Below are 23583 nucleotides of genomic sequence, written 5' to 3'. Positions count from 1 at the left end.
AAGTAGCATGCAATATGACGTCACCCCAAAAGAAATATAGCCATGTCTACTAATACTAGGGAATAACTAAAATGCGCAGTTTACAGAGGGAGTTGTGGCTGAAGTCTTCAGTATTCCTGTCCCATCTGTTCTTTTTACATTTTTATCTATATTACTGCATAAGTACATAATGTTTATATAATACATATAATTACATATAAAACATTCTTATCTTAGTATTTAAGTAGCGTTACAACGCTTCCTTAGTTAGTCATTTTGCAATCAAGTACGTCTCTCTGAATATTGCAATTTGATAGTGACATTTTGGAAGCGCTGCAGCACTGTTACTTCAGCAGGTACATCTGTCTCCACCTTTGTAGTTAGTACCTGAGGTCTTTGGCACGCACAGTTACTTACCTCATGGCTAGAACAATTCTGACATGGAAAGTGGCTTCTGGCATTGTGTGAGGCTCATTTGAATGAGTAGTAGGTATCATAATGGGAGTCTTTAGCTTGCCTAATTCCGTACAAGTCACGTAAGGAAATGTTTCTCCATGCCTTTTCTGAACAGATCAGATAAATCCCTTGTAACACTTCCAATGTATAGAGCTTTCTGGTCCTGAGAAGAAAAGTTGAAGCAACAGCTATTTTTGTCTGTCACAGTGTCTAAAACAGTCTCAAGTTTTCTGTGCAGTTCTCTCTTATTCCGTGGATGGATTTGACAAGGGGAGTTACCTAGTGCTCCATTAGTACTTGAAAGATTATAGACAGCAGAGATTTAGCAAAGGATTAGTCAATTGGAGAGTGTGCATTATCCGGCCAGGCTTAGAACCGTGATTGTCTCTTCAGTCATTTTCATTAGTGTCTTATTCAAAGATCGAATTATGTAACAATGACGTTTCAGGGGAATCTGGCAGGAGTTTTTCTTTGGTTTCTCTCTCCTGCAAACTCTCCAAGCCTGGGAGAGGGGAAAAAGCATTATTTTTATGCTTCAAACTTGCAGCATGTTTTGAAAAGCAGCAGCTCAGATAAGTGAAGAGGCAGATAAGTGAAGTGAAGATGACTTCATTTGCAGCATCTGCGTTTGGATGATAACTTAGCGTGGTGGAACTCTTGAGTGAGGCAGGATGCGGTACAAGAAATACATTACTATTTTAGAAGCAGCGATAGGTATTACTCCCCTTAACAAGAGGGAGCTGCTTCCTGAGGGTAGACATGCAAATCTGTGGCAACATCCAGGGTAAGTGTTAAAAAGTAACCAGTGAGTAACTATGAGAAAACCTGTGCTCACCTTGAATCGTGCAGTTTTTAAAACTTGTTATCAGAAAAGAGGAGAGTCATCTGTAAAACAGGTAATCTGTTTTTGTACCTTCCAAATCGTATATCTTCTGCAGTTGTAGTTAAACTTTGTGGTTTCATTAGAGATTTCTGTGTACCTCTTGTCCTTGGCTAGTAGAGTAAGTAGGAGAAGGGTTATTTCTAAATCAGGAGTTTGCTGAATAACAGAAAGGGTAAACAGATGTATACTCACCAGAATGAAAATGAAATTATTGTTTTGTGTTTATTGCTTACTACTAACCTGATGTGTGTATGTTTGCGTTCCACCTCTCCCACACTTAAAAACACACATATTTTAATTTTATCCATGAGAGAACCAGCAGCCTCTAAAGGTGGAAAACACTTTTCTCTCTGTGTGCAACTCTCCTTCTCTGCTAGGAAGCAAGAGTTCTTCATACTTAGGAGTACTGTTTCCCTGTAGGAAAATTTTAGTTCTTAAAAGAGAAGTCAATTAAGGTTATTAATGTTCAAAATGTGAAATATTGAGCATTCTGGTTTTGTTAAAAACAATACAGAGTGCTTTCTTGTACCACACAACTGGAGTATTAGGCTTCGGAAAATTCTTTCTGTTCATAACTGTTTCCCTCAAAAACTTACGGTGTAAGGCATTGTTTTTCTCTCCCACCTTACCCTATACGAGTAGCATCGATGGATGGGTGTCTTCACAGTCCTTCTCGTGTCTCCTATTGTTGTTATACATTAGAATCCTGCCACATTGTTTCAGACGTTGCAGAGGAGTACAAAATGTGAGAGGCTTTTGTTCAAGACCAATTAATATCTTTCTACTGGTTTGGAGTAGTTTTGTGTAAGCACAACTTCAAAGAAACGCTTGGAGTAAAACTGTGACTGTTCGGCTGTGACCGAACTTAGACTTGTCCTGTGGTTTTTCCACAAGCGCTTACTCTAATGGCAGTAGCAACAGTAAAAGCAATTAAAATACAGTGCACCATATGATTTATTTTTTTTTAGTTGCATCACCAAAAACTAGTCTAGAAAATACGCTGATGCCAACCTTTTCCAGCCTCTTATCAATGCAAGTATTCTTCAGGTTGGTCTTAAGTTTCTGGTATCGTGTTAATGAGTGCTTGTAAGGCTTTTTGCTAAAAATCTGGCCACTAAAACGGGTTCTTAGTACAATGTATTTTTACACAGGACAGTGGAGTGTCCTAGACTGTGACTTCCTTTGATTGTTTCATGTAAATTATCTACATGCCAATGTCTTTGAATTTTGCAGCCACTCTTTATGTGTCGATAAAACAGTACATGATTGCTATTGATACTCTGAGGAGCTGTGTTGGAAAGTAATGCTGCATTCTTGCAAAAATTCCTCTTTGTTTTCAAGTAGGTTTGCTTGGCCAGGGTCACAGCTTGAAACAAGCTGTCTAAAAATGAAAGTCGCTAACTCCAGTAGCCGTTATTTTTTGTTTTGTAACTGGGACTGCTTGGCTTTCCTCTCCTACTGAGTATTAGTCAGTATCAAAGTGCAAAAAACACTACCGGGTTAATATTTGTTTTTATTTCCAGCATGCTTAATCGGGCATCTCCCTCCTTTCAGGGAGAGGTTTAGTTGGTGCGATTGTTGTACACGCTTGGAATTCCAAACTGGTTAAGATGTATCTGAGTTATGTTTGGATTTGCCATTCCAACAAGTTTCACAAAAGCAGAAAAGCTGTTGTCATTGGATTGTAATAGGGATCCCTTTTATGTTTTCATTAAAACTTTGAGGGAACTAAAGGTTGGTAATGAGCAATTGCAGCAGAGTGAACTGTGAGTTGAAGAAAAAAATGCTCTTTTTTGTACCTGCGGACTGCTTATTCCATAGAACTGGAATAAGCAAACTAAAAACTCACTTTTCTAACATCTGCTTATCACTCAAATTCTAGAGATACCCTGTCACGTTCATATAAAAAAGGTGTTTTAAAAGTGGGTGTTTGTGTGCATAGGGAAAAACCAAACCAAACCATAATGAGACAGTTTCTAAAACCTAATACTGAATGTAGGATACATAGGTCCTCATCCGTCATCTCTTCGCTGCACAAATTCAGGTGCATGCTTAACTCAAATACTTCCTTCATTTCTCTTACTCATTTCCTAAAATAAAAAATAGCATTAGAGTGTGATGCCAGCTGCAGTGCCATGACTTGAAAGTTGTGAACATCCTGATTAAAAACCCAGATTAAGGTGTGCAAAAAAAAAAAAAAGTGGGGCAGATTCGTTATTTTGCTAAGTCATTCATTTACATTTCCATATCAAAGTCATTGTAAAGTATGTTGTTCTACCTCCATTTTTGCTTGGAATAATGATGTGAGTTTTGTGACAGATGGATTTTTATAACTTCTGGCATCTTTGCACATAGGCAAAATGCTTACAGCGGTGGTGATTTCGGTTTAGCTTGCTCGTGTAACTTTCCTGCATCCTCTAAAATAGTATTCTGTGCACAGCCTGAAACAATAAAGCTTATTCCAACCCTATTATTCTATGATTCTATGTTTATTCATTATGCACAGCATAGCTCTTGCTTAATATGAGCTTCCGTGATCACTGAAGAGCAGCATCCCTTTGTTCTATGACTTCTGAAATCATGTCTTGATATAAAACAGTAGTGTTTTACTTTTAGAAAGATTCTTTTATGCTGGAAGAACCAGCAGAGAGGGAAAAGGAACTTGTAGTTTCATAACGTGATGTCTGGCAGGTGCTTGCATTTTTGAAGTTTCTGAGAAGTTTATCAGAGACTAAATGCATTTTTAAAATTACCTTAGAAGTTTGAAGTTCGCTTTTTTTGAACCTGGGGCCTCATTATGATTGTGCTCAGGAAGAAGGGGGGTACGACATACAAGACACATCAATAAAATGCGGGGTAGACTTTTAGGTAATTGGGGAAGTTCTGCAGAATTCAGAGAGTCATAGCATGGTTAGAATTGTAAGGGACCTCAAAGATCACCTAGTTCCAACCCCCTTGCCATGGGCAGGGACACCTCCCACTGGACCAGGCTGCTCAAAGCCCCATCCAGCCTGGCCTTGAACACCACCAGGGATGGGGCATCCACAGCTTCCCTGGGCAACCTGTTCCTGTGCCTCACCACCCTCATAGCGAAAAATTTCTTCTTAATATCTAATCTAAATCTCCCCTCTTTCAGTTTAAAACCGTTACCCTTCATCCTATCACTACACTCCCTGATAAAGAGTCCCTCCCCATCTTTCCTGCAGGCCCCCTTCAGGTACTGGAAGGCTGCTCTAATGTCTCCCTGGAGCCTTCTCTTCTCCAGGCTGAACAACCCCAACTCTCTCAACCTGATTCTTTCAGTGTCTCTTTCATACGGCTCTCCTGCTATCCAGAAATGGCTAATGGAGTATTAACCAGAATTAAAAAAAAAAAAAAAAGTATACATTGGAGAGGAAAAAAACCAAACAAACCCAAACCTGTTACAAGTAGGGATAAGATACTCTTCTAGGGAAGTGTGGCTATATCCTTCTTTGAAGATGGAACACTTTGGAAAGATGCTCTTTGAGACAAATTAAGATGATCAAGATGTTGATTTGTTTTCTTCTAAAAACAAAACCCAACTAACAAACCCTAACCACTAGCTTCTGTTTCTATTTCTGTCAAAAGTTCCTCCTTCATCTTGGTTAAACCATTCATTTTCTTTTTTCCTACAGAGGGTAATCAAGGGCAAGCAGCTGGGGAGAGGAGAAGCCCTTTGACGGGGATGCTGAATGGAAGCTAACATACTGCTGATGCAGAAGAGGGGTAGCTTAGGTCCGTGGAGTGGGGGAAGGAGTAGAAAATGACATTAGGAATTGTTTCTTATCTATCATTTGGCAAATGGATTTACTAAGTTACCAATTGAATTCGCTAGGGTGCATGTATCTGATCGTTATTATTGAGGTTATGGTCAAGATACAGTGCTCTTACTAGTTTAAATTTGTACAGATGAGGGGCAGCGCTTGAATTGAAGTGTGCAGTGTTGCTGCAAGTGTAAATATTGCTGAATATCTGCTTTATTCAAGCACTGTTTCCACTTGATTGCCCGGGAAGCTAAAGCATGCCAAGCTAACCAGGGAAATGTATTTTATAATCTCTTTATCTCTAGGACTTCAGTGTCCCAAGCTTCACAGTCACTCTTATACATATAACTTAAATGAAACTTTGTTTTTCAGGGAGCAAACTGCTGCACTGCCATCTCCTTGTGAGTGGGACTGGGAGCACAGCTGTACATCAAGCCCAAAGCATCTCACAGCAAGTAGACAGAGATACTCAAAAATCGTCGTTCCTCACAAGGTACTCGTCAAGTTCCAACAATTAGAATGGGCCATTAGTTTAAATGACATATTCTTGCCATGTGCTAGCTATAACATTCATTCTTTTAGCTATGTTTTTAAGAAGTTTTGAGAAACGGTACTTAACAGAGTATGTTGAAATCAGAGCTGGTTCTTTTGGATTCCTGAAGCAACTTAGAACAAGGACGTGTGCATTTCCTGAAAGCTTGATGATGTACAACAGGCCTCCAGAAGAGGAGAGACTTCTGCAATGAACTCAATATTCTGCTAAAGTTATGCAAATAATAATGCACAGGCCTGTACTAGTTCATCTCTTAGCTAAACATTGGTAAAGAGTGGATTTAATCTATGGTGATGTCTTCAGCAAATATAAATATTTAGCATGGGTTTGGGGATAAATAAATTACTTTGAGCATGGAGGGTAATATTAATGGGAATTGCTTAGTGACTCAGTAGAGTCCTGGGAAACAGAATAGCCACACACAGGGGGAGTTGTTTTGCTGCATATTTTCTTAGAGTACATCATTAAGGTAAATATAATCCTTTTTGGCATCTTAACCTTGCTTTTGAAACCTTTTCTCAAGTGCTTCCAGAGAGAACATAAAATGTGTCCTTAGTTTCATGTGTTGATCAAACACGCTTGGCTTGTTTTTTTTAAGTCATTAACAGATGACAATTTTAAGAGACCAGAAGGTTTTTATGCTGGAGTGTTGCAAAACTGTAATTGACTTATCTTTTATTCTTGAGAGATGATTAGCCATTGCTGCTTTAGTAATTTACTTGGAAATGTGGTTATCAGTTGTTCTGTCTTTCTGGTTTGTGATGTACTTGACCAAAGCCGTTCATCTGTTAGTTTAATGTTCTGGGAGTGAGGGGAGAGGATGCTAGTTAATAAGACTCTGAAGATATGATAGAAAGAGGGGGAAGAAAAAAAAAGGTTGGCATTCTATCAAATAACAAACAAGAAAGCTCTGTTCACTTAGGGTGCTGTGTGTGGGAAAATATGATACTAGAATATCAGTGAAGAGTAGCTAGGCAGGAATGTCCCAGTTGAAGGTCTCCAGGAGACTCTACCATTTTCCTCAAATAAAAAAAAAAAAAAAAAGTTCCATGGATATGGTATGGTATGCAAACCTTACAGCAGGGAATGTGGATACTTGTAAACCCAACTCCTATTGAAAGAAACTCCAGAACCACGTATCCACTATAGAAAGGTCCCTCAGAAGATGCATCCAGCCACCTTGCCTGTGGGCTCCCAGGAGCTGTGGAACTGACCAGTGAATGACTGGTGGCTGTGTCTATCTGCTTTCACCCTGATGATTGTTCTTACTATTCTCCCTTGGACTCTCACCAGCTTATTTCATTCCTTCCTAAAAAACAGCACCCAAAAGTGAGCACAGTACCCTAGCTGGGATCTTGCTGTTAGTGAATAGGGCAGCAGAACTGCTTTGTTTCTTAATGAGCTCGTCAGCAGGAGGTTTGCCAGTATAAATAGGATGGGGAGAGGCAGAGCTTTGAAGCATAGTTTTAGCACTGTAAAGGACTAACTTGGCTGAAGAACTGCTGTCTGGAGCTTTGTTTTTTAAATTAACCTCTGTATCTGAAAAAAATAATTAACAAAGTTTTGTTATGTTAGTATGTTACGTCTTATGCATTCTGCATATTCTTTCACTTGTTCTTAATAAGTATGATGATCTCCATGAGAATGGGATCTTTGTTTTCTTTACTGTGTTGTCTTAATTAATTTGAGCCTCAGCAGTTGATTACCATGGTAAAGTTTTTGATGTTGTAGGGCTTGACTTCTAGTGAGGGAAGGCAAATAAATTGCTACGAGCAGAGGGTTGTTTCACAGCCTTGCAAGGAGTAGTCAAGAAGCATGGAGAAGAGAGGAAGGAAATGAGATGTAAACAAAATGAATGTTCAAACAGAATGTGCTCAATGTGGTGCCTTCTGTTTAAGATGAACAAGTTGGGGGGTGGGGGAGAGATTTCCTTTCAAGCATTGATACACACTTCTGTATGGTGTTTGAGGAGAAAAACAGTACATGCTTGTGTGGTTTGGGTCTGTTTAAACTACTTTGTTATTTCATTCTTTAGAAAAACAGTACTAGCTTTTGTAGCTTCTTAAATTAATAGAGGTCAAAGTGCTTATGCCAAAGAAAGTTGCTTCGATTTGCATAGTCCATAGAGGAAGGGGGGTGTGGGAGTTTGGGTAGAGTCACTGTTAAGTCCCTGGTTTGTTCTCTGGTAATAGGTCACGCTATTTTTTTTTGTTTGCCTTACTTACCAGCGTAGTTTTCAAAACACTGCAGTGTAGCTGAAAACATTTCACAGATGCAAATGTGTTTAGAGTAAGTAGACTGTATTTCTTCATTCTCACAACTCTACAGAGGTGTTTGATAATAGTCAATTAAAACAAGTATAATCTCATGCTGCTTTTTATCTATCCTGTGAAACGTGCTATACACTTGTATTTTCTAATTCGCATATTCTTTGCAAAGATGTGGCAATAAACAAAACAAGCGGTCTCGTTGATAGTTACATCTGCTTTTAGCAGAATAAACCAGTGATGTGTAAGATCTAGTAGAACTGATGACTAATATTTCAAAAATGTTGAGAAAAATATACTATATTACTGTATTTCCTACTGTTAATATCTCTAGTGCTGTTACTAGTTGTTCAGCACATAACAGTGTTTGTGATAGTACTTTTTTATTTCTTGTGAACTTGAAATTGAGTTTATAATTGGCTTAGAATAGTGCTGCTTCTTGCTCTAAATCTTTACCTACGTGTTTTTAATTCTGTTGAAGTATGTAGGTAAATCTGTATGTCTAGGTTAAAAAACAAAACCCAAACAAAACCAAAAAAAACAACCTTTAACAAAAAAAAAAACATCCTGACCAAGAGAAGGTCAAAATAGGCAGTGAGGTGAGCCACAGAGGATTTTGTACTGTTGATTACCCCAGAAAAAGTATGTATGAAGTGTGGGATGCTGTTTATGTTGGGCTTTGTGTTTATTCCAGGGACATCTGTGCTTTCTGAAATAACAGCCTTGGAACTGCTGCTTTGAAACCTGGAAAGTGTGTATAGCTGTGCTATACACTAGTGTCCTTACATTAGACTAGAGACAGCCAAGGTGCTGCACTCTGAAAGCTGTGTGCCAAAATCTTTATGCTATGTAATCACAAGCTGCATTTTGGAAGGGGAGACAAGGGGCAGGATAATGAACACATCACTGTGCTTTAATCTGGCACTTAAGTCATGTAGTAGTCCAGGAATGATAGGCTAATTCCAGTGGAAGGGGACCTCAGGAGGCTTCTAACCCAACCTCTTGCCCAAAACAGGGTCAGCTGTGAGATCAGAACAGGTTGCCTGGGGTTTTACCCAGCTGGGGTTTGAAAACCTCCAAGGGCAGAAACGGTACAACCTCTCTGTGCGCTGGGTCCATGGCTTCGCTGCCCTCATAGGGCAAACTTTTTCTCCTTATATTCATCTGAACCTCTCTTGTTTGAACTTTTGCCCATCATCTCCTATCTTCCCACCACGCATGACTGTTAAGACCGTTAAGAACCAGCTGCATCTCTTCAGTCTCCTCCCATCAGCACCAATGGGCTGCTGTTAGGTGTCCCAAAGACATCCTTCCTCCAGGTTCAACAAGCCCTGCTGCCACAGCCTCCTCTTGCAGGGCCAGTGCTTCAGCAACCACCATCTTGGTGGCCCTCCATTGGATTCACTTCTGGACATGGTAACGAGTGCCAAGATAGCATTCATGGCTTCTCTTCTCCAGTCCCCTCAAGATAGAGATTAAGATTACTGTGCCATATATGTGATGTAACCCTAGTGTAGAGCTGCATGTTTGAACCATATGTAGGTCCTGAGCAGTTTGAGAGTCAGAGGTCAGCTACCTACGCATCCTTTAATCCTGAAGGTTGAATCTGTTAGGGACCAGCTTACTATATAAAGAATCAGACGTAATTGGATTTATGAATCATTTAAGTAGGACTGGGCTGACTGATTTGTGTGATTTTGCAGGCTGATGACAAACAGCAGTGTAAAGAGATTGCCTGGAAGGGTGGAGGGAAAGGTTGTTTGGCAACGTGATATTTTTAGAAACTTCTACGGTGCCTTTCATCAGAAGATCATGAACCCTTGCTTAAAAACAAAAGCAAGACTAACATCTCTGTTCGGACGGTTCAACAACTGGACTAGCAGCCTACATTCCCAATATGTCATGCTGAAATTGGTTCCCATTTCTTCAAGGAGGTTGCCTGTTTGCCGTGCTGTCTAGTAGCACTACCAAGTGTTGAATTTTAACACTTGAAAAAAGAAAAAAAGAAAAAAAACCCTGATTGTCAGAGGGGCCAGGTGAAAGGCTTGATGGTGGAGAAGTGGCGGAGAGAACCTGAATCACAACATGGTAACTAATCTTGGTTGCTGCAGGCCAGTTGCCGAATAGCCTTACTTGGTTGGCAGGAGTAACTTTGAGAGGCAGCTGCTTGTTTTAAATTTGCATCCTGTAGTGTAGTGTTAAATGGGTGTTCCCTCTGCTCATGCTGGAAGCAGCACAACTGCTTCATTCACAGTAGCATTAGATAATTTATGGAACACGTCCTAGGTTTTACATGACTCAAGCTACAGCAAGCGATCTATCTAAATTAGTGCTACAGAAACCATAGATTCAATCTGATTGTAGGCAAACAATGTCTGCCTTGATTACTTAAACTAAAAATCTCAATGGGAAATGTGATTACTAGAAGTTATTTGCATGTTTCTCAGAGTTAATAGCAATTAATCTTTCCATGGAAGTTAATTTTAAAATATCTACACACCTACGTAACAGTTCGTGAAATACCCTGCTCACGGGACTGCTTTGAATAGTTACTGCACATGCAGAATAGCTGGTCCTAAGCACTGCAGAGAACAGAGCTGCATGTTTATAGCCTAATTCATGTAATTTTGACATGGTGTTGGTACCCACCTTTGCTCTTCATGATGCAGTATCCCTTCAAGGACTGACTACAACTGTACCTGCACCTCCCGTTTCAAAGGGAGACAAGGGCTGAAAAGTGCATGCAGCCATGCCTCCAAACACTGTGCGCAGAGACCTGCATAGACAGATGAGACCATTTTGCTGGGTCACCTGCTGTCCCACAGTTTAGGGGGTTGGGTTTGTTTTCCTTCAGCTTTCAAGGGAAGAGAATGGGGATGCTGGCCTCCAGTGGAGGACAGTTCACCTGTTAGGTGAATTGAGTGCTTGAAGTACCTGTTCTCCCTTTTCCTGCCACAGCAGGCAGGAACTTGTGGTGCCGGAGTTTCTGCAGCTCTTGTCACTGGTTACACTATCTTGTATCCTTCCATTTTTGGTTTAGGTGGCATCATATCCACCTTGGGAGGATAGGTCTGACAAAGGGCAGGAAGTACCCAGGAAGACCCGAAAGTCTGTTCTCTGTGGTTGAATTGCAGGATAAATAACTTTGTGATTATGTGATTATGTTGATAGTTACATCAGTCCATGCCATCAGTGTAGGCATCTGGGCACTTGGCCAAGCTCTAGCTGGGGCACGAGCGCTAGAGGTCACTTACTGTTCACATTTGCAGGCTGGCATGGGGTGATTTATCTGCCTGTTGTGGCAAAGTAGCTGTTTGGTTTGAGAAAAGAAATAAGAAAGCAGGAAAAGATATGTGTCTGCTGTACTTGTACAAGTGAGAAATTTTATGGAAAAACATGGGAAATATTTTGATAAGCCCCAATGGATTGCTTTCCATCTGTTATTGCAGGAAACTGAACGGGCACAAACTGATAGGCCCTTCCCACATGATGATTTGTGGTAAGGGATTGAAAACCAGCCTATTTTGCTTGCATAACTGTGGTCGGTTCCTGTGTCTGTGTTGCACTTACCTCAGGCTAGCTAAGTGTGTTAACCTTGGTTGCTGCCCTACAACTCAGGGAAGTATAGCGTGATATCCCCACTGTTTGTGATAACACCGTGTGGCTTTGATAAAGTCACATAACATGCCAAAACGAGGCTTTAGGCCAAGCTGCAGCTTTTGTCTGGAACCAAGAAGTAATCCTTGGCCTCGGACAGGATAGGCGGACCTTTAGCATTGCTCTCGCTGGCACTGCCTGCACTCACCAACAGGGCTGTCTCTGGTGGGGTAATTGGGAGTGCTAGCTCTTCATCTGCTGCCAGAGCCTGTGTGGAGGGAGGCAGCTGTGGGAGGCTGGTGCTCTGCTTTCTGCCACCACGAACTTGATATGTGTGTTAAAGAGACTGCAGTCACAGGGATGTAGTGGCTTTTCCTTTCCCTGTCCCACCCTATGTGTGACAACTGCTGTCTTTGAAAAAGTGTATGGCCATCAGGCTAGAAACAAAAATTGATCTTGCATCTAAAACTACATAGTTGTCTGCAGCAAAAATCCTACCATATCCTTCATTGCAAAAACCAGCTCGTGGTGTTTTCATTGCGTCTTGTCATTTCAAGGAGATAAGTATTGTACAGTGGCTTTCTCTGCTGATGCCATGGCATAATATCTTATGCCGATGTTGCCAGCCAGTGCTAGTTCTTGGGAAAGCTGCCTCCAGATTGCAGAGACGTGCAGAAAAGCTCAGCGGTGCAGAGAGTGGCAGCTGTTTTGCCTTGTCCTGCTGTGTGTCACATCGAGAAATTCTTGATGCCAGATGCTATCACAGAACCCCCATGTGGGTGAGGAGCCTGGCCCCCTGCGCTTCATTTTTCCTAGTCTTGACTTTGGTCATGTACCAGACTGCTAGTGTTGCAACAAAAGTTGGATAGCATTGCTCGCTTTTAAAACTGAGCGGAGGGACCAGATGAAAGGAGAGCAAAGTTCATGCTTTGGCATTTTTTCTGCCTTTTTCTCTCCAAATTTGAGGGTAGGCCATACAAAGTAACATGCTGTTTGCATTCCTTTTTTAAAGCATTGGCTTAAGAAAGCTCTTCTCTTACAGTTTGCCCTCATTCTTAATTTCTTCCTTCCAAGAGTTGATTCAAGTATTGACTCATCCACACAAAATAATATAACTCCAGGAAGACAGTAGCACTGAGAAAGAAATCTTTTTTTTCTGTTTGAAAATGTGGTTGAACTTCTGCCCATCTTCCCCTCCTTTGTGTCTTTAGTGACTAGTCATTTTTGCAAGCTCTTGAGAATACTGTTACCTCAAGAACATGCTTTTTAAAAATATGTAATTACAGCCTTGAAACCAAGCAATTCAGCCTCTGAATTAATAGCAGCAGTGTTGACTTTGAGACTGATGTGGAAGGTGGGAAGACGGGACTGGTGGGAAGGAAACCTGACCGACCCTGCGGACTTGGGGAATCCATCAGGTGGGTGAAGGCTCTCAAATCTGTGCCCTTCTACAAACGCCTACCAACAGAAAAAGGTAGAAAGGGGTAGTGCGTTTCTGTCTGGCAAAGCCATTAGGCTGTGGATACCATCCGATAAGCCTGGCCTCAGAAACACTGCCCAGGCTTGGAGCACCGGGCCCACCCTCTCCCTTTTGCCCCGTGACAGGCGTCAGCTCCTGGCCACTGCCAAGGGCGAGAATACAAGAAATATTTTTGTAAACGGAGAATAACAATTCTTTTCTTCCCAGGGAGAATGAAAACGTTTCTTCGCCTCCCGGAGGCGTTTGCAGGCTTGATTGGCTGGCGGCGGAGGCCGGCCGGGCCCCGGCGGTACAAAGTCGCTCTGTGGCGGGCTCCTCAGTGCCGCCTTTGTCCCCGGCGGGCTCCGGCCGCCCCCGCCGGCCAGCGGCCGGACCGGTTTCCTCCGGCCCTTGCCGGGCAGCGGTGCCGAGGCGGGGGAGCCGTATGCCCGGGGCGGGCGGATCCGAGCGCTAGCGCCCGGCGGGGCCGGCGATGTTACCATGGGAGCGACGCAGGGCTCCGCCGGGAGCGAACCACGGGAGCCCGCGGGGGGGGCGGAGCAGGTCGGTAGCCTCCCCCTCGCCCACCGCGCTGACCCTGCTGCCGACACCCCCCCTCCCCCTCGCCCCGGCCGTGGTAGTGTCCCCCCGGCCGGGACCCTCGCCGCGGCCGGAGGCAGAGGCTCGGCGACGGGGTCGGGGGTGTCCATGGCACCGTGAGAGAAGGCTGCGTCTCTCCGTAACGAGTACCTTAACAGGTGCGAGCGGCTGGTTTAAACTTACTTGCGTCCGCCGCCTCCGAGCCAGGCCGGGACCACCCGCCCGCTGAGGCGGGGAGGCCGCTCCTGTGAGGGAGAAGGGGGGTGAGGGGTGGGGGGCCGCCGCTTGGTGAGGGGCTGCGGCAGGTTTGCGCCGCTCGTCGTCGCCGCCGGCCGGGGCGGGCCGGTGGCACTGCTGGAGCCGGGGTCGGTGGGGGGCCCCTGTTGCTCACAGCGGAGCGGGGAGCGGGCGGGCGGCGGGCGCAGAGGGGCGTTCAGGTGCCCGGCCTGGCCGCTCTGTAGTGCCGGCCCCGTGTCTCGAACGCCGGCAGGCAGGACGTGATTCTGTATTTATAAGCACCACTTGTGCTCAGGGTGCAGGTCAGTGCTTTAACCGAAAATCCCCCCTCCCCGTTTCTGTGTGGACAAACAAACTCTCATGTTTGAAAAAGAAAATCCTCTTCTCCCTGGCCCCTGCTTTGGGTTTTTTGCTTGTTTGATTTATTAAAGACAGTGCAAACTTTTATGGTGAAACGTGTTTTCCTGTCGCTGAGCTGCAGCAGTCAATGCAGCTGCGAAGCACCGAGCAGTAGCAGGCAGCACCTGCCGGGGCTGGAGCAGCAGTGTGCTGTCCGTGAGGGCCTGCGGGAAACGGCATTTAGCTGTAGTCACCCCCCTCACCCCGGCTAAACCAGGGATGGAAGCTGTAAACACAAGTTGCTTATGCCTCATAGTTTGTTTTGTGGCTTGTAGAATAGTTAGTACTGTTAAGTGGCCTTCTTGTGTACAGAGTCTGTGTGTTTTAGCCAATATCCCGCATTGCACATGTTATGAGTATTTATTTGACATCAGTGAACTACCAATGATACTTTCTTTTATGTGATTATTTCCAGAGTGTGTGGTTTTGCAGTGGTTTGCGGGTTTTTCTGGAGGGTGTATGTGTGATTTTTTCTCTGTTTTTAATAAATAGCAAAGGTTGTGCAGCTGACCTGGGTAACTGTCCTGCTCTTACCCCACCCTTCTTGTTCTGTTATCTTCTTCATCTCCTGTACTCATCTGTTTCTTGTCTTCTGAATCCATCTTGTAAGCTCTTTGACACAGATCCCGTTGTGTTTGACACTTCTGTTGCTGCAGTACATTTAGTAAGTAGGTGTTATCGTTTGCTTGTGGTTCTGGTGGGAGAAACATAAATATCCATGATAACGTGCTGGTCTTGCAAGTCTCTTGGGGATCAGGTTTAAATGTATTGACCTGAGATGGACAGAAAGCCTGACTCTGCATGTGTGAACTATAGTAGTTACAGATCCTGTATTTACAGATGTACGCTTTACATGGCTATTGGTTACATACTTCATTTAAACATTTTTTGGACTTGCTTTTGTCAATATTGATGGAATCCTTGCCCTTTTGAAGTTAATGATGACACTTCTGTTGTCTTGATAAAAAGTGTGGGTTGTCAGGTCTCTATTGAATGTATCTGGTTTCTTCAAATTGTTTTAGGGTCTGCCTTTCATGTAAAGAAATAGAAATTAAATGGTTTGGGTGCAGCTTCTTTCTGTTTCACAGCTGTGAGTCCATGCAGTATGGAAGTTGGCCATGGGGGCTATGAATTCAGTGGCAGCTTCTCTGTCAGCAGAAAGAGAGCTGATCTTTCCTCCTGCCTAATGTTTGAGACTGAGAAAGCCTATGTTTCTTATGCATACTGAAATTAAGTAGGGAGTAATTGCTAGTAGGGGTCCTGCAATGGTTATATTCCTTATATTACAGTTATTAATAAGACCACACTTGTGGTTCTTTTATAAAGACAACAGTTTCTTCATTATTTTGTAGAAAAAGACAGAAAATTCATCTGGGGAGATACTACAGCTATGATTTCTAGTTTCCCCTTTCTTTTATTAATGACGCTATGTAAACCATATACAATTTATGACTATACTAGGAATTCTATTTTTCACAGCTTGTGATTGTTAGAACTGTAAGTCAAATGAGGCTTCAACTGACGTTGGAAACATTTTTGAGTCCTTTGCGTAACAGAAAGTGGCAAGTTGAGATATTTTCTTAGGCACTGAAATCACTGAAGCTACAGGAATCTCTTTGTTGAGTGACCCGAACTGTATATGCTATATGAGCCAAATAGTATACTGTAATTCATGATTGTGTTAAAATTGTAAATGAATTTAAAATCACTTTGTATTTTAAAATAGTATTTAAAACTTCATTTTTCTTACCATCAAAATGAAGAACTCGCTAGGAATTTTGTGTGATCCATGCTGATAAGACAGACATGTACTGCAAATACCAGCCTTAAGGCAGAATTGTGTTCCTGAATGCATCTTAGCTGGAACATACAGTGGAAACTAATATATACATGCAATTATTCTTACATAGCATTAAGAATAAAACATCATCTAACTTACTACACAGCAGGAGAGATGCCTTCATGAACCCTCTAGGCATCTCTATCCAGTAACTCAAAAATACAATTAAGATGAAAATGCACCTTCAAGGCCTACAGTGGTAGCAGTTAACTAAGCAGGCAGATGATTGTCATCGGCTTCCCAGGTGTTTGTGCCGTGTGTTGTGCCCTATTAAATAATCAGAGGAGTATCTTTTTATGTATTCTGCTGCTGGAGTCTCTAGATCTGATTAACAATACTGCATTAGTGTTTCACAACTGAATTTTGGATAAATGATTCTTGTTAAAAAAAACACTATCAAAAAAGAAAAAAAAAATCCTGCAAAAAAAACGGCTTCCCTGTACAGCTACAAGAAAGGATATACCTGTCCATTATTTATTTATTTGTTACTTAATAATGTATGTACTCAGCCTGCTGTATCTTTCCCTTGCACGTGCATGCCTATTCTGTAATGGGAAAGCATTTTGGATGCTCACCCCATATGATTCTTAGTCAGTATGGGCTTTTTGCAGAGAATGCAGGATGTCCAGCTAGACTGTCATTCCAGGCTCCACAAACAAAGCTGTGAGAGGCAAATTGTTGGCCTTTGACTGAACTGAGCATCTTGCTGCCAGGGTCAGTGCTTGGCACTGATTGCTCTTCTTTCTGTGTTCCAGCACTGCAAAGATCTGCTGGATAACATGGGTTTCTCTAGTGCCCAGGGCTGAGGATTCTTCTCTCCAGTCAGTGTTTTAGAACCTTTTCTACAAGTTGCAGAACAGGATGAAAAACAACTTACGTCTTTGATTACTTGGTTTTACTAAGTAACTCTTATTCCAGAAATAAAAAGTGGTTTTGGTTACTTAGTGTTAAGTTGATAAGTTTTTAAAGCAGTTGAAATGACAGTAGCACAGCTGATTGGTAGCATGTGTGTGCGTGTTCCTTAGAGGATGCCATCAGAACTCCTGTTTCTGTGTACTTGCATTGTTTTTTCTGTGGAATGCATAATGGTTACAGTTTGTCTGTAAATTTTTATTTTCTAGTATTTAAAGTTTCCTGAAAGCCTTGCAGTTCAGCAGGGATGTTGCTCCTGACCCAGCACTTTGGCAGGAACTCCCTTTCAGTTGCTAACAGTTGACAAATACTTGTATGTGCTTTACCTGGGTGTCCTGTTATAGTAGGTCAAGTTGCAAAAACCCTGGGGTCAGACTTTTAAAGACATAGTGTTGATTGCAGATGGATGCCTACTGGCATTTCCAATAGCTGCTATGCACTCAGTTCCCCTTTGGCAATTATGCTTCCCTAGCTATTTGTGTGCAGTACCGGCTGCACCTACAAGGTTTAAGGATAGGTTAAGATAGGGGAAGAAGGTGGGGAGATCTTCAGTCATGGACCTCAGACATGCTTGTCAAGCTATTGGTAGAATGTGAAAAGTCCTTTACCAGAGTACTGTTGGTACATCAGTCTTTGCTGTCCCTTTGGTGTAAGTGAAATACTTATGATCTAATCTGATATGTGGGGATGCCTTGAGTATGTTCTGTCATTTTCTGTGTGGCTTTTTGTTTGACAGGTTATTATGATGCCTTCTTAATTTTTAACATTGCTATGGTGTTAAACTAGAATTTTATTAACTAAATCTCATTCATTAACTTCTCTGCCTGTTGTAATAATTTCACTTAATTTTCTCTTCTTTTCCAAGCATTCTTTTCCTGTTTTACCTTGAGGAAGCCAGTGTATGTCTTCCTAATGTCTTCTGCAGCAGTAAGGATGGACTAAAACTCTTGGATCACAATTATTTGAAAAGAGATTAAATTTTTCTTACCTTTTTGTAGGGCTTGTTTGTCTATACACAAGTATATAACTTCTTTTTCTTTCAGATGGGAAAAAACAGAACACTTCATAATGGTTTCCTTCTGCTTTGTGTGTCAGAAGGTCCTTGAAGTGTATAATGCTCTTTTATGTGGCTCAGACCACAAGAAGAAAACTTTTCTATTCCGAACCTCAGTTGGGAATGAACTTTCAGTTGCTACCAAAGTGAGCTTTGCTCTGGGTGGTAACTTAATGGAGGCGTTTCTAAGCTTTAATGATTCTGAGATGTTTAATTTCCTTTTAGCCACACATGCAAAACGATTCTCTTGTTTTTTCTTTCCCAGTTCTTTTCAAAGCCTCACGTGGCTTATGGAAGTGACTAATAGTCGTAAAAGGAGGAATAAAATCTGTTCTGTTACTGATCTTGTTCTGGTCAGTTTATCCTTTGTGTACTTCAGTTTGCAGTTCAGTGGAAATGGCACTATATCATAGGGATGTGTCAGTTTAGTTTCATTTAATGGTTGGAGCGAAGCCTGAAGTTCCTTGCATTGACCGTGCATGCATGTGAAATGTTGACTTGATAGAAGGATTGCATCGAGGGTTCTAGTTTCAAATTATTCTGTTGGCATCCTTTCAAGTGAAGCAAGAATGGCTGCAGATAAACTTGGATTAGTGCTTTGGGAATGAATCAGCCAAGTGAAAGTTACTGTCTTGATACTAAAGAAGGGCAGCTTACTTCACCACCACTCCCCAGCCCCTTGTATTGATTCATTGGTTATTGGTTGACTACATAATTTCTACATAAGTTGGGGGTGTTTGAAATGTTTTTTATAACAACGTTTGGATGTCAGCGAAGTCATGCACTAGTGCAACTGCATAGTATACTTCAGCTTCATGTACACCATTGTAAAAGGATTGAGGAGAAGGAATGAAAAATAGTCAAATTCTACTGCTTTTATCTGCCCTTCTGTTGCTTTCTTCCCTCAAAGTGTTTTATCAGTGTCATCAGGTACATGGTGAGTTTCAGTGTAATGCAACTGAATGCAATGCAATATAAATTGGATGATAGGTTGCTGGGTGTGCAGTCCCAGAAAAGTGCAGAGCTGTGAGGAGTGTTTATGCTTAGTTTTATTGTTTGAAAAAGCAATTATACTCCTTTGGAGGCCCTGAGGAGGAAACTTTGCTGTGACCAAAGGGATTCTGAATGTGTTGCACTGAAGCAGGTGCAGCTGGCTTAATCCACTGTCTCATGGTAAGTGAGATGTTGGGAGGGACTTGGTGATTTTTTGTTTTGTTTTGTTTGCTTGTTTCCTCTTCTTCCAAATGTACTGGGGATGAGTATTAGTATAAGACTTATGGACCTAAAGCCTTCAAATGCAACCCCCAGATTTGCATTTGGCATCCATGCATCCCACTGTATGGATGACAGAAAAATTACTGAACTCCTTTTTGCAACAGAGTTTGCTTTCATTTTAGATGTGTGCAGGACACAAGAAAGTTTAGGGGTGAACTTCAGCACTGCTTTCTGGCATGACTGAGTAGGCTGTTGAGACATCTTGACAGGGAGAGGTGAGTTGCTTAAGACCTTGAAGGCAGGAGGTGGTGGTAGAGGGAAAGGGGTGCAGAGATGTACGGCTAGTGTGACTAGAAAACTGCTAAGAGTTGGCTAATAGATCAAGCTGTTTGTTGTAGCAGGTACCCGAATGATGCTGAACGTATGGCTTCACGCTAAAAACAGCTTAACTTTGTAGAGATCTGATATCTTTTGAATTGTCAATTTCTAACTTTTTTTTTAACAGAATTTTTAATTAGTTTCTTACTGTTATGGGCATTTAAATGCATTTGAAGCTTTTTTTTATCTACCTTTATTTATCTACGTTTATGTTTTGTGAGGTTTGTGATACGGCATTGATAGTTGTATGAAATACAATGTATTGTGTGAATTTTGTGGGCTTTTAGTCTTAGATGTGGTGCAGTGTACCATTAAAATTTATATGTTATAGAGAACCATATTCAGGTTTATTTCCATCAGCCAAGAAAAGAAAGCTAATGTGACAATGTGTAATCTTACTGCCACAGGAATGCTCGAACAAAAGTAAAACACTTCCAAGAATATGGCGTATCATTCTTCTATTAATAGAGTTAGAACAAAGGATACTAGAAACCTTAACAGGGAAAGGAAATCTAGTTTGGTTTGGGACTAAGCTCAGAAACTAACAATCGTACCATTGTTTAAATTGTCTTGCATTATGACTGGATGATTAAATATAAATGCTGACCTGATTGGATTGTATCCCAGCAATGAATTGTCCTTTTAAAGACCAGCTACAGGAAGCAGTAGACAGGTACGCAGCTTGTTTTTTCTCAGATTTGGAAGCTCTAGTTGTTGAGCAACAAGGTTTATGCAATTACAGAGTCTGTAAGGACCATGGAATGGCAGAAATGCAGTTTCTCACCAGTAGTCACTTGATGCTGGAGTTGGTCACTTCTGCTGCTTGGTTTGCTCTTTGAGTACAGGTGCAGGAAGCCAAAGTGTTCAAAAACAGTAGCAGAAGGTGTATCACTGAAGTTGAATAAAATTGTAATTGGTGCTTTGGACCAAGTAATGAATATGGTACTTTGATTTTTTTCCTTTTTTTTTTTTTTTAACTTTAAGGTGCTACAAAAGTAAAAGCTGTGCTTTGGCTGCAGAGAATAACTGATTCTGAAATGAGACGCTTAAGGACTGGCGGCTGCACTCATCTCTTTCACAGTTAACTTAAATTTTTTTTCAGTTTATCTAACATAATGAAATTGATTATGCTCACCTAATGAGTTTAATTTACCTCCCCATCAAATACTGATGCTGCAAGTACATCAGAACAAACTTTTTTCCCCCCCGCCCCAATGCTAACCAAAAAGTGGTCCTCTTGAATTTAGGTTATGGGCAAACTGATCGGGCACTTTGATTCTCAGACTTCATTTGCAGGGGCATTTTAGGGAGCAGAAGGTACAGAAACAATGTGACTGGAAATTCATGCATTTAGTTTGACAATTAAAGAGAATGGCAGCGGTTAAGTCAGAGACAGCCTTTAAAGCTATTGTTGATTAGGTGGACTGAAAGTTTAGTGTTCCTTCAGTAGCATTATCTTCTTGTAGTGTATACAAAAAAAACTTAATGGCACGAGGTGAAAGTCCAGGAAAACCGTTCAGAAAATTAAATGGCAAATAAACGCTGTCACTTTCCAGTGTGTATATACATATGTTGCATACACAAGTATAATCGATCTGTCAGCCGTTTACCTAGATTAATTTTGATCTTCAACTAAAAAAAAGCAGGAGGGGGTTGAGGGGAATTGCAAGGTAGAGCACAGGCAGTGCCCCAAGAGGTGAGGTTTGTTCTTTTCTTTAGAACACCTTTTTCAATGCTTATGGGAGAGTAAATTAGCATCTGGCTTTCGTCTGCGAAGCAATGTGTGAAAAGGAAGAAAACTTAGGATAAAAAAATTTTAGTTCCCAGAGCGTCACTTTTCCAGAGGGAGAAATTGTTTTCTAAAAAATAAAATAACTTAAACCATTTTTTTTGCTTTTTTCTGGGAGGAGGGAAATGGGATATGTTTTCTCCTCCAAAATGGCAATTTTGTATCTCAATTGAAGCTGTTCCCTCACAAATTTTGAACAATTGGTTGCTTCCTGTTGGGGAAAGCACTGGAACAATTGCAATGTAATTTCACCAGGGTAATGACAGAACTGTAGTTGGGCAAAATATACTGGAGGGAACTTGCTCCTGAAATAGATTAATCTATATTTTTATGAGTTTTAGGTTTTCAGTAGGTAAGACCTGTGTATCTTGCAGCCGTGTTTTGGATACAATCGGTTTCTTTTTTTTCTCTCCCTGTTTTGAATAGGCTTTTGTTTAGTTTGTAATGGGATATTGTACTGGCTTTTGATGATGCATATGTATGCATCTAAGCTCAGTAGAGTTCAGCTGTAACAAGTGTAAACTGCTCCTCTCGTGTCTTCCACCCCGTCCCAGAAAAGTTAGAAGTTTTGCATGTATATTTTTAATTTGTATAGCATATGAAGATTGTAAATTGATGTTCAGTTTCGTGTTCTGAATTTGTTACAGTCTGCTGGGTAAATACTGCTGCTTTGCCCTTCTTGCCATTCTCCTTCCAACCCATCTCCCACCCTGATGGTAAATAAGGACCCGCTCCTGGTAGCATACCATCAGAGCAGTTCGGGTGGACAATTTTGCATTTACCTCCTCCCAGCAGTTAGAGAGGAACAGGCAGTTATTAAAAATATAGTGGTTCGGTAACCAACATAGTTTTGATAAAGATGAAAAATCCTAAGTAAGTTCTGGGTACTAAATTGAAATTAATAACTGTTTTTCTTACTGGCAGAGACCACAAGTACTGTGAAATGCAAGGGAATGAATTTTAGAAAATTCCAGTGTGAGCGTGTGTGTGTTGCTTGACTTTTCTGGTGTAATGAGAAATTACACCTTTGTGTCAGCAGAATCAGTACCTTTTTGCAAGTGTAAACTTCTTATGTTCAGGTTAAAATGTAGCCTGGAAGAAAAAGCTTCACTCCAAAAATGTAATGTTGGATTATAGATTCTTTTTTTTTATTGTTAGTGCTAAAATGTAGCATTTCTAACTTCAGGTGCAACTGTCATGTAGTATTGGTTCAAATGTCATTTAGAATTTTTCAGCTATCCATTTTCATGGTGGCTTGGTGGGATTGATGAGTAGTATTCATGATCTGTCTTTGGAGTACCAGATGTTTCTCGCTTTCCAGAACATAAAACTGCTTGGGGAGCATGTTTATTTCTTTTGTATAAACAATCCAATTAATTCTTGAAATAATTGTGGTGGAAAGGCACTTAAAGCTAGAATTGAAAAAAAAAAAAAAGCATCCTGTTTGACTGATGATAGGATATGTGCTTGAGATTAAAGAAACAAAACAGAAAGCACCTAACACCTTGTTTTAACATTGCATTTCCTGTCATTTTTAGTCTGAAAGGAAAATTTTGAAATCGGGTTTTGGCCTAACAAGATGTTAGGCCTGTCTGAGATTTATTTTTTTAACTTATACAAATTATATTTATGAAAATCACTCAAATGCCAACCTGTTTGAAAAACAAATAAATGAAGCTATTGTGTAATATCGAGTCTAGTTCTTCAGAGCAAGAATACCATGATGTGTGCCAAAGCGATAGCCTGAAGTTGTATTTCTAAAACTCAACAGAAATGCTATATTTAATACCTTTTTATGGGGCAAGGTGCTGTGTGTCTCAGTTGTGGCATCACTGCACCACCTAGTGTCTCTCTGGGTTAACTGTGAGTTGGGCACACATCTCGGCTCTGAGTTTTGCTGACTTGCATGGATTGTCTGCATTGTGCAAAAATAATTTGTCAAAAATGTGGTGGGTTTCTTCTGAAATACAAGGTTCCCTACTTGTTTTGCTGGTCTGCTCTAGACTTCTAAGTGCCCTGCAAACTCAGTGGGAGATGGCAGTACAGCTCCTGGTGCTTGTATGCCTTTTTAATATGCAGCAAGAGGAAGAAAAAGAATCAGGCTTTCTTTCTATTCATCTGTGCTACAGGGGCAGATATATTTAGTGTGTTTCTGTATATAGAAATATATTTTTATAAAT

At 41.2% G+C, this 23583-nt stretch overlaps 1 protein-coding gene across 8 annotated transcripts in view; it reads left to right on the top strand.

The window, feature by feature from the left end:
- Window positions 1-23583, top strand: part of TJP2 (tight junction protein 2) — a 69228-nt gene that overhangs the window by 8679 nt on the left and 36966 nt on the right. For 5 of the 8 annotated variants that reach the window (XM_054185707.1, XM_054185714.1, XM_054185712.1 and 2 more), the window contains exon 2: window positions 5476-5596. The gene's annotated coding sequence lies outside the window, so the exon portion shown is untranslated. Of the gene's footprint in view, window positions 1-290; window positions 5075-5475; window positions 5597-13718; window positions 13738-23583 lie in introns of those variants that run through there. The other 3 variants (XM_054185709.1, XM_054185715.1, XM_054185713.1) reach the window with 3 other exon arrangements.

The sequence above is a fragment of the Rissa tridactyla genome, chromosome Z, assembly GCF_028500815.1.
Source record: "Rissa tridactyla isolate bRisTri1 chromosome Z, bRisTri1.patW.cur.20221130, whole genome shotgun sequence".
In the NCBI taxonomy this organism is placed as follows: Eukaryota; Metazoa; Chordata; class Aves; order Charadriiformes; family Laridae; genus Rissa; species Rissa tridactyla.
Note: the sequence above shows the minus strand (reverse complement) of the source record. Positions and strands in the feature narration are given on the sequence as shown.